Genomic DNA, 15,583 nt, shown 5'->3' with positions numbered 1-15,583 from the left:
GGTGTGAACAGACTGTGGCTGGTACAAATGTCACTACTTTGGGCTATCAGCGACATTGTTGAGGGCATATTCATGTCTACTAACTTTAACCCTAAAACAGGTAGTGTGCATCAGGAGATACAACATCTTTAGATCTTTAATCCTGTAGGAGACATGCCCAAATATATGCACTCCATCTGAAAGAGACTTTGAGCAACCAAACTAAAACAAGCATGACTTTCTCTGGGCTGCTTATGAATATTAGGTCTCACAAGCAAGAGATTCTTGTAAAAGGGATCTGTAGGAAACTTTATACTGGATATGGATTTGCCAAAATGCACACTAAAATACAAAGGTTGATGCTGTCCCTGGAAATTCAATTTTTGCCCTTACAAAGTAACAGTTAGAAGATAAAATAAGACACCTAGAAGCTGAGGTAGCAAGAGCTTAATGTACACCCTAGCATTCAGGGAGGATTAACAGAAACACTTGGAAAAAATGTAATAATGATAATAATAGCTAAAAAAAGGTTGCTAACTTAAACTACACCCTAACCAGACAGAAACACATTCCAAATTACAGAAATATTGTTACACATGTTGAGAGGATTCCCATATGTTACAGAATTGCAACAACACCATAAATGCTTTCCTAGTACATCAAAAAATGTGAGAGGCATACATCAAGGCAAATTCAACCTTCACCTTCTCCTTACCAGGAATCCCCTTTAAAATCATAGGAGCTCCTGCTGCAAGACAAGCAGGAGCTCATGATCGGTATAGTTCCTTTTTTTTTATTATTAGTGCGTCTCGTCTGAATGTTCTTTCTGACTGTTAGAGCAGCCGCACTTATGTATGTATGTTTTCATTCATTCATTATCTGTAACCCTTATCCAGTTCAGGGTTGTGGTGGGTCCAGAGCCTACCTGGAATCATTGGGCGCAAGGCAGGAACACACCCTGGAGGGGGCGCCAGTCCTTCACAGGGCAACACACACACACACATTCACTCACACACTCATACCTATGGACACTTTTGAGTCACCAATCCACCTACCAACATGTGTTTTGGACTGTGGGAGGAAACCGGAGCACCCGGAGGAAACCCACGCAGACACAGGGAGAACACACCACACTCCTCACAGACAGTCACCCGGAGGAAACCCACGCAGACACAGGGAGAACACACCACACTCCTCACAGACAGTCACCCGGAGGAAACCCACGCAGACACAGAGAGAACACACCACACTCCTCACAGACAGTCACCCGGAGGAAACCCACGCGGACACAGGGAGAACACACCACACTCCTCACAGACAGTCACCCGGAGTGGGAAACAAACCCACAACCCCCAGGTCCCTGGAGCTGTGTGACTGTGACACTAGCTGCTGCACCACCGTGCCGCCCTATGTATGTATTTTTTAGGTATATAGATGTATGTACATTGGGAGATTTTATTGGTACTTGTGAGTGGTAGGGTTCTTCCAATCAGGGGGAGCAGATGTGTTATGTTTTAAGGAAAGGAGTGTACTAAAATTTTAATTGTTTCTGTGTTTAATCTGTTTCAGTGGAGCCAAGCCTGGTTGCTTCTAGGCCATTGTTTTCTTTTGTTTCTTTTTTCCTCTTGCTTATATTACTTGCTTGCCTTTTTTGCCTAATTTTAGTAGCATTGCATCGATCACAGAGTACTGACTTTCTAATAGTTCCCAGAGTTCTGAAGGCTTTTGCTGAGGAAATATTCAGGACTCAGACACAGTCGAAATCTTCAAATCTAAGCTGAACACTCAGTTGTTCAGTTTAGCCTTTGGTAATTAATTCAGGGGTCCCATGGACACAAGGAGTTATAGTATACTGAGATGCTGGTGCTGTCGTCGCTCCATCTGCATGCGATTACTCAGGAAAAATAATTCCATCCCTCTACCTTTTTCTAAGTGGACAGCTGCCCACCTGTCTGGCTGAATGCTGACTGGATGACTGGTGAGCTTTCCTGCTACCTGCTTCAGACGATCTGCTCATGCTCTAGCTACCACCACTTGCCTTGGACTAGTTGCCCACCCTACACTGAAATGTTAATGGACTCCTAGCTATTACCTCTACTAATACTATTAATAATAATAATAATAATAATAATAATGTCATCATCATTGCTTACATTATATATACACGTGAGCATAACAGCAAACCTAAAGTATGTAATGTGTAGGGTCCATTTATTTTTGTCAATAATCTGTAGGTAGATTGACCGGAAGAGGATTGGTCCCCCCTTGTGAGCCTTGGTTCCTCCCAAGGTTTCTTCCTCAGGAGTTCGTGAGGGAGTTTTTCCCTGCCACTGTTGCCCCTGTCTTGCTCTCCTGGGTTTTTTTAATTAATTTTTGTATTTTTACATTTCATGTTAAAACTTCTGTCTTTACTGGAATTCTGTGAAGCTGAATTGTGACAACATCAGTTGTAAGAAGTGCTATACAAATAAATTTGAATTGAATTGAATCCAAGTGCCCAGAGCTCAATTCACTCTTTGAACTGTATCTCAAATTATGGCACATTGAAACAAACTTGGTAGACTTATGTATATTTATATCTTGTTAAAGTGCCACCTAGGTGTGAAATTGCTCCAAAACGTAATTATGGGCTTGGACCCCCATAACAAACATGTGTAAGTTTTTTGTAAAAGTGTTAAGTGTTTTGTAAAATTTTGGGGAAAACTTTTTTGAGTAACAGATTTCTTTGTGTGATTTTTGGAAATAAAACTCCACCCATGTTAAATCCCAAGACTTTTTTGATAATTATTAAATTTGAGGTTCTTGGTATTCTCTTGATGCCACCTATGTCCTTATTGAGTAAACATCCATACACCACTTCATGTTGGTATTGGAGAAATTGCACAGGGGCAGATTAACACTGATACACTGCTAACAGATTTACACTTAAAAACATTAGTATCTAATCGTGCATCCCGACATTTTGTTGCTGCTGTGTTTCTTTAATGAAGTGACTCTAACTGAACTGATTCAATCTGACAGAGCTCTGCACTGGGAGTACCTTCAGAGGAGACTCTTTACTGTAAACACGAAAGAACGGCAGAAGAGTCTCAGTGAATGTGTGTGTGAACGTGTGTAATTGTGTGTTAGTGAGAGGATCAGAAAACGACAGATTTCCTCCATCCCAGTCCAGCTTCACTCTGACCCTCTGGACCTTCTGTGACACTGACAGGGCAGTGTGTGTCTGTGGTGTTGACTGAGCTATGTATTTACCACTCCAGAACTCCACACACCACACTCCACTCCTGGAGAATATGTTTCCCTTCCTCTGAGCCGACTCTGTCATCACTCCCACCATCCAGTCTGTATTGTCTCCAACGTCAACCTCCCAGCAGTGTGTTCCTGAGTTTAACCCCTCAAAGCCCAGGACACACAGACCCCCATCAAATCTCTCTGGAAGATCAGGGAGCTGTTGTTTCTCACTGTGTCTCACACTGGTCAGATCATTAGACACAGTGAGATCAGGATGAGCAGTGTTGGGGTCCAGAGTCACAGGAACTGGAGATAAAACACACACACACACAGTATTTACATATAATTAAATACACACACACACACACACATATACACACACAATATTTACATATAATGAAACACACATACACATACACACAGTATTTACATATAATTAAAAATAGAAAAACATGAATCCCGCTCCAGGTGACTGTCTGTGAGGAGTGTGGTGTGTTCTCTCTGTGTCTGTGTGGGTTTCCTCCAGGTGACTGTCTGTGAGGAGTGTGGTGTGTTCCCCCTGTGTCTGTGTGGGTTTCATCCGGGTGAATGTCTGTGAGGAGTGTGGTGTGTTCCCCCTGTGTCTGTGTGGGTTTCATCCGGGTGAATGTCTGTGAGGAGTGTGGTGTGTTCTCTCTGTGTCTGCGTGGGTTTCCTCCGGGTGAATGTCTGTGAGGAGTGTGGTGTGTTCTGTGTCTGCGTGGGTTTCCTCCGGGTGACTGTCTGTGAGGAGTGTGGTGTGTTCCCCCTGTGTCTGTGTGGGTATCCTCCGGGTGAATGTCTGTGAGGAGTGTGGTGTGTTCTGTGTCTGCGTGGGTATCCTCCGGGTGACTGTCTGTGAGGAGTGTGGTGTGTTCTCTCTGTGTCTGCGTGGGTTTCCTCCGGGTGACTGTCTGAGAGGAGTGTGGTGTGTTCTCCCTGTGTCTGCATGGGTTTCTTCCAGGTGACTGTCTGTGAGGAGTGTGGTGTGTTCTCCCTGTGTCTGTGTGGGTTTCCTCCGGGTGCTCCGGTTTCCTCCCACGCTCCAAAAACACATGTTGGTATGTGGCTTGGTGGCTCAAAAAGTGTTTGTAGCTGTGAGTGTGTGAGTGAATGTGTGAGTCGCCCTGTGAACTACTGGCACCCCCACCAGGATGTGTTCCTGCCTTGCACACCAACCAGGTGTGCATTTCCCGTACAATGAAGCAACCTAGCATTGAACTAATGTGATGCAATATATCCTTAAAATAAACAACCTCTGAAATGTGACATACTTTTTCTAAATGTGTTTACCAAAACACATACTTTGTCAATAGTCTGAACTACAATGTGTTTGTTTGGTCTGTGATGTGTTTGGTCTAACTCATAGATAATGCCAAAATATGAGAGTTGTGATTGAAATCATGTTATAAATATAATATTTCATAAAGTAATTGCCACAAAGTGTCAAAGGAATTCTGTGAACCTGCTTTGTGAAAACATCAGTTGTAAAAAAGCGCTAGACAAATAAATCTAATTTGATTTGACCACAAAGAAGAACATTAGTTGAATTAAACAATATACAGTATTAAAATAGATAGATAGATAGATGCAATTATTATAGTAATAATAATCAATTCTTCTACTGGAACAAAAAAAAAGAAAAACTACAAGCTATTTTAATACATTTACCGCATCGGTCAGCAAAAAAATAAAAATAAAAATATAGCCGCAAGCAGTGATTTACAGTCTATGTGTAAATTTTGCTCACATTTGCAAGTACTTTCCATTCACTTTTCATTCTCTGATTTCTACAGACTGAAGTGTACAGAATACTTTGTAGTTCTATTATTAAAGAATACAGACCATTTATTGCTCTGTATACATTATTTCCCCCCTTTCACGCTGTTCTTCAATTTTTGGGACCACCACTTGATTAGTGTGTATAGTGCTGTTACAAGTGGATCAGACACATTATTGCTTCTGGTGTTTTAAATCAGTGTGTCTATTCACTGTCCAATTTGGTAAATACACACACCTCCTTGGTCCACCTTGTAAATGTAAAATTAGAGACAGTAGCTCATCTGATGCTGTATATGTTTGTCATCTTCTAGTTCTTTGTCACTGGACACAGGGTGCTCTCAGTTGGACTATTCTCAGTCCAGTATTGACACAGAGATTTAAAAACTCCCCCACCCAAATCACACGTGCTCCACCAAAATTGAAATTTAATCACTGTATGATCTGAGGCTGTGCTTAAATATAGCTGTGCAGGCCCACCACCTGTGGGAGAGGAATTAATCTGGGCCTGGTCCGATGGCAGCCAAGGGCGGGGACATGGCGTTCTGATCCTCTGTTACTGAAACTGGCTCTTGGAAAATAGAATGTTACCTCTCTGGTGGGAAAAGAGCTTGAGCTGGTGCACGTGCTTGAGAGGTACTGGTTCACCTTGAACACAGTATGGGCTCTGGAATCAATCTCCTTGAGAGGGGCTGGAGACTCTTTCACTCTGGAGTTGCCCAAGGTGAGAGGCGTAAGGCAGGAGTACGCTTACTCATAGCCCCCCGGCAGTTCAGAGAACCTAGCTTTCTTGGGGACCCTAGAGTGGGTGCTGTAGAGTACTCATTTTGGGGACTCCATTGTTCTGCTGAGGGACTTCAACGCTCACGTGGGCAATGACACTGAGACCTGGAGGGGCGTGATTGGGAGGAACAGCCCCATGATCTGAACCTGAGTGTTGTTCAGTTATTGGATTTCTGTGCCCGTCACAGTTTGTCCATTATAAACAAAATGTTCGAGCATAAAAGTGTACATAAATACACCTGGCATCAGGATACCCTACGCCGCATTTCGTTGACTGACTTTATAGTCGTATCATTGAACTAGCAGTAATCAAACCAATTATTAAAAAAAACAATTGTGACCCTCTTGAGCTCACAAACTACAGGTCATTGATTGTCAATATTGATTGATTTTTTATTGTGAAAATTCTAGAAAAAATTTGTGTCACAGCAGTTGTGCTCTTATCTACAAAACAATGACATTCATGACATATTTCAGTCTGGATTTAGACCAAATCACAGCACAGAATCAGCTCTAACAAGAGTAACTAATGACTTACTTATTTCACTTGATAAGGACTGTATCTCTGTTCTGGTGCTGCTTGACCTTAGCGCAACATTTGATACCATAGGTCATGTGATGCTACTTGACAGATTGGAAAATCTGGTATAAAAGGATCTGCCCTCTCTTGGTTCAGATCCTATTTGTCTGAACGTTTATCTGAATAAATCCTCACATCACACTTTAGTTAAATATGGTGTTCCACAAGGGTTAGTGCTTGGCCCTGTATTATTCAGACTCTATATGCTGCCACTGCATAGACTAATCCGTAAGCATGGTATTCATTTCCACTGTTACGCTGGTGACACACAACTGTATAAATCAGCCAAACCTAATGATGTTGTCTACATAAAATAACCGAATGTCTAACTGGAATTAAAGACTGCATGATGCAAAATTTTCGCATGTTAAATTCTGATAAAAATTCTGATAAAACTAGGTACAGATACTCAGCAAAATTCACTCAAAAATGCTGCTATTAATGTTGATAACTTAACAGTAATAAACAGTACCATTATTTAAAATCTTAGGTGTAGTTTTTTGATTCGACTCTCATAGTTGATATTCATATATCCAATAGAGTCAAAACCGCCTTCTTCCACTTATGCAATATTGCCAAAATTCAGCATATTTTATCCTTAAAATATGCAGAAAAATTAGTGCATGCTTTTATAACTTCATGTCTAGACTACTGCAATGCACTACTAGCAGGGAGCTCATGCACAGTGTTACACAAGCTTCAGTTAGTTCACAATGCAGCAGCAAGACTGCTCACTAGAGCTAGAAAAGTTGACCATATATTTCACATTGACTATAAAATACTCCTCTTAGCTTATAAATCTCTAAATGTTTTAGGCCCACAGTATCTTACTGAATTTCTCATACCTCAGACCTCCTGCCACATACACTTCATTCACAGAACGCCCATTTACTTTTAGTTCCTTGCATCAAGAAAAACACTGCAGGAGGAAGAGCCTTTTATCACAAAACTCCTCAACTCTGGAATAGCCTGGTTACTGTTTGGGGCTCAGACACACTCCCAATTTTTAAATCTAGATTAAAAATCTACCTTTTCACACAAGCTTTTGGTTAATCACTCACTTTCAGGTTAATCTTTCTGTACTAGTGTTAGAGCTGGTTTTCATATTATCACTCATATTATCATTTATTATTTGTCACGGGGACGTGATGAGTGGACTTACGGAGACGGAAACACTCGCTTCAACACAGACTTTATTTACAAAAAGTTAACAAAACAAACACAAACGAACTGGAGAGCAAACACGAAGCGGGGAAAGAACAAGACTATATGAATGGGGCATGAAACGAGCAAGAGAAACGAAACAAACAATACGAAGAACATGTACGACCCAACGAAGAACAAAGAACAATGAACAAATGAACGCCAACCAGGAAGTGAAGGAAGAGGACTTAAATACACAAACCAACTAGACACACCTGACACAGATAACGAGGGTAAAGGAGGCAGAACAGAGGCGGGACAAAGGCGGAGACAATGACAGACAGAGCCACATGGCAAGGGAAAACAAACAAGAAAGGGCCAAGATGTGACATTATTCTTATTATCACTGTATACTCTGTATTAACCCTGTCTTACAATTATAGCTACAGCTTTTTTAGTTAGCTTTCTAGTAACCACTAACTCTCCCCCTCTTTCCTGTTTGTCTGTTGCTAGGTTCTCTTTCCTTGCCCCGTGGATGATTTTTTGCAGGCCCCTGCTTTACCAAGAACATACTAATCCCATTATTTTTTTTTCTCCCTTGTCTGGTTTACTTTCTTCTGTCTCTCTCAGTTCCTGCTGTTCTCCTGGTTTTGCCCTGATACGGCCCCTGACCCTGTGTATCCTGTACAAAATCCTGGCCTTGTCTCACTGACAGTATCATGCTTGACCTTACATGGATGCTGTTTTATGTCAAATTAACTCTGCAGCTATATCCTTCCACATATATCATTAATATTTTGCCTTCACATTACTACAGGGTGGGCCATTTATATGGATAGACACACTTGGGATGCACCCAACTTGCAGCTGGTGTTGGGCTTCCTGTGCCTGCAATGCCACAACCCCTGCTTAGATTGGCTCACTTAATTCTGACTTGGGGTCCCATGTGTCAGTCCACCTGCCTAAGAGTCCAGAAGGATCCTAACATCCCAAATTGGCCGCAGGGTAGTACTGAATTAGATATGGCCAAAGTTCCCAAACGCTACTGGGACTTATGTAAGGTCTTCAGTAGAAAAAAAGCCCAGCTCCTTCCACCCCACTGCGCATTTGATATGGCCATTGAAATACTCCCGGATACAAGTCCACCCCCGGGGACACTCTTTTCTTTGTCCAGGCCAGAAAGAAAAGTGATGGAATAATACATACAGGAGGCCCTGGGTTTACAAGGCCATCAACCTCCCCAGCAGGAGCTGGCTTCTTCTTTGTAGGGAAGAATGATGGTGGCATGTATTCACTACAGAGGTCTCAATAATATCACAGTCAAAGATGGGTATCCCTTACCCCTTATGACATCAGCATTTGAGGCACTGCAACAGGCCTCAGTATTCACCAAACTGGACCTGTGCAGTGCCTATAACCTGGTTTGCATAAGGGAGGGTGATGAGTGGAAGTCTTCAGCACCCCGTCGGGTCACTATGAATATTTAGCAATGCCCTTCGGGCTCATGAATTCCCCAGCTGTCTTCCAAAGACTCATCAATGAGGTTTTAAAGGAAACCATTGACCATTATGCATTTGTCTATCTGGATAACATTTTAATATATAGTCGAACAGTAGATGAACACTTTGCCCATGTCAGATGGGTTCTCCAGCTGTTGTTGGAGAACCATCTTTTTGTAAAGCTGGAAAAATCCCAGTCCCATACCCAGTCTGTCTCCTTCTTAAGCTTTGTGGTTGCTCACAACCTCTTGGAAATGGATCCTGCTTACATCAGAGCTGTGGCAAACTGGCCCAGGCTGACGTCGCTTCGCTTGGTCCAATGCTTCTTGGGTTTTGCAAACTTATTTCACAGGTTCGTCAAGAATTTCAGCTCTGTGGCTGCGCCCTTGACCACCTTAATTTGTAAGACATCCAGCCAATTTCAGTGGACCACAGAGGCCCAGGAGGCATTCGAGGAGCTCAAGCAATGCCTGAAAACAGCTCCGGTTCTCCAGTTACCACAGGAAGCACTCCCATTTGCGGTAGAAGTAGACACCTCTGAGGTTGGAGTATGGGCAATACTGTCACAGTCCTCTGGTCCCAACCAGAAGCTTCAGCCCTGTGACGACTTCTCCCACCATCTTACTCCTGCGGAATGTAATTTTGACGTGGGTAACAGAGAACTGTTAGCAGTGAAACTGGCATTAGAGGAGTGGAGGCACTGGCTAGAGGGGGCCAAACATCCCTTCTTGGTCTGGATGGATCATAATAATCTAACTTACATCCACTTTTACATGGGCACTTTTCTTTGGACGATTCAACTTTGCATTGTCATACCGGCCAGGCATTAAAAATGCCAATCCAGATGCCATCTCTCACCAGAGGACTCCCCTGTTGACCGGGTGCCACAGACCATAATTCCAGAGTCTTGTATTGTGGCACCTGTCCATTGGGGGGTAGAAGATGTGGTTATCCAGGCATCAAGCACTGAGCCTGACCCAGGAGGTGGCTCTATGGGGAGGCTCTATGTCCCCACTGCATTCCGAAGCAGGGTCCTGCAATGGGGTCATACTTCCCCATATACGGCCCATCCTGGGGTAACCCGAACACTAGAGTTTATCAGCTTGCAAGGTTTGTGCTCACAATAAGGACCCGCAAACCAAACCAACTGGACTTCTACATCCCCTGCCCATTCCATCTCGCCCATGGTCTCATGTCTCCCTTGACTTCATCACTGGATTGCCCCAATGTAAGGGGAAATGCAAAGTGATCCTGGTGGTGGTTGACCATTTCTCAAAAGCATTCCACTTCATTGCACTGCAAAAACTGCCATCAGCCAAGGAGACAGCTGATCTTTTCCTCAAGAATGTGGTGAGATTGCATGGGTTGCCCAGGGATGTGGTATCGGACAGAGGTCCGCAATTTGCCAGTCGGTTTTGGAAAGCCTTCTGTCGCTACCTTGGGGCTGATGTAAGTCTGTCGTCTGGATTTCCTCCAGGATCTAACGGGAAAACAGAACGGGTCAACCAAGATCTGGAGAGGACCCTTCAATGCTTGGTCTCATCCAGACCCACCTCCTGGTCTGACCAATTACTATGGGCGGAGGTGGTGCATAACATTTTATGGCACTCGTCTCTGGGTATGTCCCCTTTTGAGTGCCAGAATGGTTACGCTCACCCTATGTTCCCAGAACAGGAGGTGGATGCTGGAGTCCCAACAGCCCAATGGTTTGTCAGGCAGTGCCGAACCAAGTGGTGGAAAGCCAGGCGAGTTATCCAGGCTGTCGTCGCCTCCCAGAAACGCAATGCTGACAAAAGACAGTGTCCTGCATTGACCTTTTGCCTGGGGCAATAGGTGTGGCTGTCAGCCAAGGACCTCCCATCTTGAGTCAATGTCGGCAAATTAGCACCTCATTACCTCAGACCTTTCAAGATTGTGTGCTGAGTTAACCCAGTTTCCTACCGCTTGGCCTTGCCTACCTCTTTGAGGGTTAACCCCACCTTCCATGTGTCCCATCTTAAGCCTGTGCTCTGCTCCACCAGAGCTCCTGACCCACCAAGTCCCCGTATGGTAGGTGGCGGCCCTGCTTACACAGTCTGATGCCTGCTAGATGCTTGGCGTGTGCGGGGTCGTATGCAATATCTGGTGGACTGGGAGGGCTATGGTCCGGAAGAACGTTCTTGGGTTCCTGCTCACCGTATTTCGGACCCCAACTTGATCCAAGCTTTTCGGCGGCACCGTGCCACTGAGTTGGGGATGTCGGGAGCCGCCCCACCGAGATGGGGGTCCTGTAAGGGTTGACACCACTCCATCCACCATTTCCTTTTCCTACTTTTTTTTTTTTGTGTGTTTTTCAGTTGGGAGTTACTCACCAAACCTCAGTGTTTCTCGAGGTAGCCAGTCTCCCCTGGCGTCCTTCGTTTTTTTTCCCTTCCCGCTCAAACTTTTCCCGAAAAAGGGTTGGTTTGTGTGGAGTATTGCTTTTTCAAAAAAATCTTAACAAACACAATAAGGTTCCTTGCACTGTAATGCTTGGAGCCCTAATAAATTAATAAATAAAAAGAGGAGAGCCAGGAGCAGCGAGTACACCCAACACTGAATTCCTCTAACACTGAGTTTGAGACCTAAGTGTAAATGTTTTTTTCTTTTTCAACTCTGTGATCAAGAAATTTTATTTACAAATTTTTTGTATTGTTTGTTGCTGCATCTAATAGTATATAAACTAACTTGATAACATTTTTATAGGCCTAGAAATCACAAAAGGCCTAGCCCCTTGTCCTAGTCATGGGAGGTGGAAACAAATGTATTCTAGCCAACCGGACTCGGAAGTGAATCATACAAACATAAATATGATGTGTCTACAAGGGTTTTTAATAAAGAAAATCATTCTATATGGAATATATATATATATATAGATTTTGAAGAAACTTTTGCATGATTAAAAGGTTCTTTGCATCATGAATGGGTTCTTCAGATTTATGCAGAATGTGCCATAGATGGTTCTATACAACACATTTTAGAGAAGAGTTCTAAATAATGGTTTCTCTATTATAAAAAGTATAACAATGTAACAGAGGTTTTTGGTGTTGAGGCAGAAGAGGCATACAAACTCGGTGTCTGAGCAGGTCTGCTGGTAGCCTGCAACTGCACCTGAAAAAAAAGCAATGCTGTGGCTGTGGTTACCTCACTGGTGCACAACTTTGCCCTGAAAGCAAATGTGCAGTTGCCAGAAGATGAGATCTTTGTCGAGGATGTTGAAGGTGCACACCATCTCAAACATGATAGAATGAATACTTTTTGTCCAGTTTTTTCTCCATTTAGCCATTATATTTTCACATATCACATATTCACTTTTATTTTAAACCCCATTGAAATTATTTTTCTCATTATGAATCCATTATGTCCCCTCATAAAAATATACAGTCTAATCAATTATGTTCCACTGCAACAGATAACGCATGAACATTGTCACGGCCAGGCAGACTGCGGAGGCGGACGCAAATGCAGTAACACAGCAGACTTTACTTTAATAAGACATACTTAACAGAGATTAGACAGACCTAGGCAGAGCTAAAGCTAACCTAAACACAAAGAGCTAAATCCAAAACTAAACACTGAAAGCTAACCTGAACATAGAGCTACCTGGACAGAGAAATAACCACTAAACAAGACATACAGACAGACTAGAGATACCACAGAGCAAACAGACAAGAGGGAGATATACAAACAGACTGGTATGACTGTAGAAACAACTCAGACAGATAAAAATGTAGAAGAAAGGTACAAACCGACCAGAAAGACACAAGGAAAGTACTTTTGGTAGAAACAGACCACAGAGAAACAAACAGACCAGACTAGAAAGGTACACAGAAGATACCAACAGACTAGAAAGAGACATAAATGGACTAGAGAGAGACACAACAGAACTAATAGGCTAGGAAGAAATACAAACAGACAGCCTCAAGCAACAACAATCCAAATGGTAATGTCCAGCAAAGAAACACTAACACAGGGGAACTTAAATACACACCACAGACAAGGAACACCTGAGAAAGATAACAAGGGGGCAGGACCACAAAGGAGGCAAAACCAAGAGGTTGGAACTAAGGCAGAGACAAGGAGACAAGAACAAAACAGTAACAGAGCCACATTCTACATGAGCACATGGCAAACAAGGAAACAAGGGAGACACAGACAGAGCAGGAACACACTAGACAGGGAATGGGAAATATATATACGTGTGTGTGTTTGTATAAATAGAAAATATATGTAAAATTATATGTATAACAAAAATGAATAGGAGAGATGTAGAAATCTTAGCATTCAAGAAACAGTATATATATTTCATACACTATGAGAAAATAGTGTATTTCACCAGGAAATAAACTTTTAACCACATGTCTAAAGCTGTAGTTTCAACTACACAACATGACAACAGAGTTTGCAAATGTTTAATGGACAAAGAAACACCTGTGCCATTTAACGATGGTTCACTATTAATATAGATACCTTGATAGTTCCAACTATGGTTTTGAGAATCACTTGTATCACAACTACATCTTTTGATCAATACAAGTTATTAATGTAGTTAACAAGTATGCTTTTAGGATACATACCCCAGACCATTTACACACAGACATACACAGACACAGACACACAGAGACAGTAAGACTCACTAAAGCTGATGATCTTCTGCATCTTCTCCCAGACGGTGAACTTCAGGTTGCTCAGGTGGTTGCTCACATGGAGCAGTGCTCCTGAAAGCCTCTCTGCATCCTGCAGTGTGCACTGAGCTCTGGAAGAACATTCAGGAGTCAGTGCTGCTGTGGCTTTGAGTTCAGAACCACAGAAAAGAGAGAGACAGGAGACACAGCACTCACCTCTCCAGAGTGGACTTGTACTTCTGTAAAACAATGAGGCCAGTGTGGGTCACTGTGGTCATTTTAATCAGAAAGAAATAGAGAATAATATCTGTGGACAAACCCTGACTAAAGTGTCCTCACCTGTAAGAAGGAGACGTCCTCAGCGCTCATCTGCTCTTCTACGGCTCTGACTGTGTCCGAAAGGGACGAGATCTCTCTGCTGATCTTCTCGATCTTCTCCTTCATCCTCTGACTCTTCTGCTCCTCTTCCTCCCTCAGTGCAGCGATCCTGGCTGCCTCTTCATCTCTGAGAAACTGGTGGAGCTCCTCAAACTCCTCCTTAATCTGCCTCTCTGTGAGCCGAGCCTGAGTCTGGAGTCAAGGAGGAGATGGAGTGAGTGATGATGTGATGATGTTGACCATCGTAATCTCTGTAGTGTTTGATTCTTACCTTTATATGTTCTGCTGTCTGATCCCAGTTCAGTTTACACTCTTTAAACAGATCCAGTTTCTCCTGCAGGGGCTTCAGCGCAGACATGAGTTCCTCCTGAAATAGAGACAATATCAATAAAGTTCAATATCTGACCACTGGGAGGCCTGAACCAGAGCCTTTAAAGAGACATTGACCCCTATAGATCAGAGTGACCAGTTCTAATTGATCAGAGCTGTAAAAAAATGAGCTCATATCTGACTGCACTGACTTTATAGTGTCTTCAGCAGTTGAACAGTGGAATTGTTTAAGCAGATCATTCCTAAGATGTATTTGTTGGTTACAGCAGGAAGAGAATATGCCATTCTGTTTAAACCTGTGGCCTTTGAATTCATTTTTCAGATGGAAATAATCTAAAATTAATCTGAACATCACAATGTACCCCACTGTGTTGTATCTACTACACTGTAATAACAGCTCTCGCAGAAAGAGATCTTCAGCTGAACTCATGATATAATAATAAATTAAAAATATACCCAGTTGTATTTATACTCATCAACAGTGCCCTAGCTTTTCATGTCCAAATCCATTCATGTACACAGAGTTTTTACCTTGCAGTCTGTAACAGCTTCATCCATGGGGGAGAGCTTGTGGTTGGTGTTTTCTGGAAGTCTGACACACCCAACACACCGGCTGATGATCGTCCAGACAGAAGAGTTTCAGTTTCTCACTGTGCAGACTGCAGAGTGTTTCAGACTCTGCTGCAGTTCTCTGACTTCTCTCCTGTAAATAACTCTCACACAGGTTCTTTAAAGCCCGGTTTAGAGGAGGATCACTCAGTGAATATCTTCTTCTACAAACTGGACACTCTCTGGATTCTTTGGTTTCCCAGAACCTCTGCAGACAGGCTTTACACACACTGTGACTACAGAGCAGAACAACAGGATCCTTGAAGATATCACAGCACACAGGACACGAGAAATCCTCATCTGAGAAAGGTTTGGAAGCCATTTCCTTCGGCTGTGGTTCCCTCCAGTCAGAGCTCTCTCTCTTTCACTTTCAGTTCTGTGGAAATAACCCCACTCTGAGTTCAGATGAGTTTGAGGTTAAACAGGAGTCTTTCCAGCTGCAGTTAGTCACCAGTTTGATGCAGAACTGAGAATGTGCCTCAGAATTCTCCATAAAGCTCTTTATAAAACTAGACTCACTCCAGCACAGTGCAGTCTGTTTGTACATGACGGGAGAAGCCTTACACTCAGCACTCCCTCAGTAAGAGGAGCTTTACACAGGGAAGATCACC

General features: G+C 42.9%; 1 pseudogene; it reads right to left on the bottom strand.

Moving 5' to 3' along the window:
• Positions 1-30: 30 nt before the first annotated feature.
• On the bottom strand, positions 31-15,294 carry LOC136709881 (E3 ubiquitin-protein ligase TRIM39-like; annotated as a pseudogene).
• Between the last annotated feature and the right edge of the window lie 289 nt (positions 15,295-15,583).

This window comes from Hoplias malabaricus, chromosome 11 (assembly GCF_029633855.1).
Source record: "Hoplias malabaricus isolate fHopMal1 chromosome 11, fHopMal1.hap1, whole genome shotgun sequence".
Lineage (NCBI taxonomy): Eukaryota > Metazoa > Chordata > Actinopteri > Characiformes > Erythrinidae > Hoplias > Hoplias malabaricus.
Note: the sequence above shows the minus strand (reverse complement) of the source record. Positions and strands in the feature narration are given on the sequence as shown.